The following is a 2420-nucleotide window of genomic DNA, read 5'->3' as shown; positions in this document are numbered from 1 at the left end:
AGAGTCCTTTGGACTGCAAGGAGATCAAACAAGTCAGTCCTAAAGGAAATCAGTCCTGAATATTCATTGGAAGGACTGATGTTGAAGCTGAAGCTCCACTCCTTCAGCCACCTGATGGGAAGAACTGACTTACTTGGAAAGACCCGGATGCTGGGAAAGGTTGAAGGCAGGAGGAGAAGGAGACGACAGAGGATTAGATGGTTGAATGGCATCACCGAGTGGATGGACGTGAGTTTAAACAAGCTCTGGGACTTGGTGATGGACAGGGAAACCTGGCATGCTGCAGTCCATGGAGTCATAAAGAGTTGGACACGACTGAGCAACTGAACTGAACTGAATTCCTAACTCCCAATTCATCCCTCCCACACCCCTCCTTCTTGGCAACCACAAGTCTGTTCTCTGTGCCTGTGAGTCTGTTTCATAGATAAGTTCATTTGTGTCATAGTTTTGATTCCACATATAAGTGATATTATACTGTATTAGCCTTTTTCTTTCTGACTAACTTAGTATGGTAATCTCTAGGTGCTGCAAATATGGCTGCAAATGGCATTATTTCATTGTTTTTGAATGGCTGAGTAGTATTCCATGTGTGTGTGTGTGTGTGTGTGTGTGCATGTACTTCCATGGTGGCTTGGGGGCAAAGAATCCACTTGTCAGTGTAAGAGGCACGGGTTTGATCCTTAAGTCAGAAAGATCCCCTGAATAAGAGAATGGCTACCCACTCCAGTATTCTTGCCTGGATGATCCCATGGACAGAGGAGCCTGGTGGGCTATAGTCCATGGGGTTGCAAAAGAGATGGACATGACTTAGCAACTAAACAACAATAACCACATCTTCTTTATCCATTCATCTATCGATGAACATTAACATTGCTTCCTTGTCTTGGCTACTGTAAATAGTGCTTCTATGAACTAAGGATGCATGTATGTTTTTGAATTATAGTTTTGTCTAGATCTATGCCCAAGAGTAGGATTACTAGATTATATCCAACTCCTGTTTAGTTTTTTGAGGAACCCAACAGTTTAGGAGGGTTCCCTTTTCTCCACATCAGCATTTGTTATTTGTAAACTTTTAAATGATGGCCATTTTGACCAGTATGAGGTGGTAGGTACCTCATTGTAGTTTTGATTTATATAAGAAAATGTTACATTTTAAGAGACCTTTCCCTGTAGACCTTAGACATATAGCTGGTTTATATATAATTCATACTATATTTGTAATAAAAATGTGATTGAGTTTTAGCTATATTTGAAAGATGAGCATTAAATAACATTCTCCCTAGGGAACCTCGGCAGAGGACTACTCCATTACTCTGGATGAGATTCAGAACCTGATGCAGATTTATGCTAACTCTCCAAATGATTGGGCTGATTGCTCTTTGATTGACTGGTTATATCTAGTAGGTGCATGCTAAGTTGCTTCAGTCATGTCCAACTGTTTGTGACCCTATGGACTAAAGCCTGCCAGGCTCCTCTGTCCATGGGATTCTCCAGGCAAGAATACTGAAGTGGCTTGTTGTGTGCACCTCTAGGGGATCTTCCCAACCCATGGATGGAACCTAAGTCTCTTGTGTCTCCTGCATTGGCAGGTGGGTTCTTTACCACTAGCCACCCTGGGGGAAGCACTGTATCTAGTATAGTTGGAATATACTGCACTGGTCCCAAAAGAAAGGGAACCCAATATTATAATTTCAGGGCAGCCTAAGGCAACAGGGCACACATGCAATGCCTTCCCACTCTTAACACCACCGAATTCCAGTATAGAAGTGCCATCCATTCTCCAGACAGATAAGAGCGGACTCGACTTTCTTGGGGACTTAAGTGTCCAAAAATTCCACTTTCCTTTCTCAACTGAAAACATGAGGAGAAAGATGAGAAAACCAGAACAGCATACACTTCTGCTTGGCTGAGCAACTTCCTTTCAGAAGGCTCAGAGGCAGTATTAATGCTTGGGTTTTATCCAGTCCTTTTAAGTCTGAATCTTTATGTGATGGGTCAACTGTTTAGGGAAGAAAAAAAAATCTGTTCTAGTTCATTCAGTTCAGTTCAGTCACTCAGTTGTGTCGACTCTTTGCGGCCCCATGAACCACAGCATGCCAGTCCTTCCTGTCCATCACCAATTCCCGGAGTCCACCCAAACCCATGTCCATCGAGTCGGTGATGCCATTCAACCATCTCATCCTTGTTTGTCCCCTTCTCCTCCTGCCCTCAATCTTTCCCAACATCAGAGTCTTTTGAAATGAGTCAGCTCTTCGCATCAGGTGGCCAAAGTACCGGAGTTTCAGCTTCAACATCAGTCCTTCCAATGAACACCCAGGACTGATCTCCCTTAGGATGGACTGGTTGGAACTCCTTGCAGTCCAAGGGACTCTCAAGAGTCTTCTCCAACACCACAGTTCAAAAGCATCAATTCTTTGGTG

The sequence above is a fragment of the Bos mutus genome, chromosome 9 (genome assembly GCF_027580195.1).
Source record: "Bos mutus isolate GX-2022 chromosome 9, NWIPB_WYAK_1.1, whole genome shotgun sequence".
Classification (NCBI taxonomy): domain Eukaryota; kingdom Metazoa; phylum Chordata; class Mammalia; order Artiodactyla; family Bovidae; genus Bos; species Bos mutus.
This window is presented reverse-complemented; position numbering follows the sequence as displayed.